The following is a 464-nucleotide window of genomic DNA, read 5'->3' on the forward strand; positions in this document are numbered from 1 at the left end:
GGAATAATGTTAAAAGAAAAAAGAAACAATCGAAAAGCAAATGAAAAGAATGGATTCACCAAAAAGAGTGAATCATCGGGAATCAGTTTAGTTGGAACAGGTGGTACATGGACCGTTTTCTATGTATATTGTTTACGAAATAATAAAAAAATAGGTTTCAATCATGTTCGATAGCATATAAGAATAATTGAAAGCGTTTTATTATTGAGGGGTGGATCTGGACTCTTTTTACCTCTTTTCTCTGGTTACCCCACTAGAAAGTACATATTGAAGAAAATACAAAAAAGTGAAGCAACAAGAATAAATCTATGTGAATAATTAATTTATATATTTAAGTTATTAGAAGAAGAAAAAATAACTAATATATAAGTGTTTCATCATATCAAGGCAGAGTTGTTGTGATATGAGGAACATGTAAATAAACGTATCTTTAACGAAATGAATTATTTAAACAAAGTCTAATT

The 464-nt window shown here is 28.2% G+C and overlaps 1 protein-coding gene across 1 annotated transcript in view; it reads right to left on the reverse strand.

Annotated features, from left to right (window-relative positions):
- Positions 1-464, reverse strand: part of daw (dawdle) — a 44,926-nt gene that overhangs the window by 18,354 nt on the left and 26,108 nt on the right. The window lies entirely within an intron of this gene.

This window comes from Halyomorpha halys, unplaced genomic scaffold (genome assembly GCF_000696795.3).
Source record: "Halyomorpha halys isolate HHAL.00 unplaced genomic scaffold, Hhal_1.1 Scaffold301.1, whole genome shotgun sequence".
Classification (NCBI taxonomy): domain Eukaryota; kingdom Metazoa; phylum Arthropoda; class Insecta; order Hemiptera; family Pentatomidae; genus Halyomorpha; species Halyomorpha halys.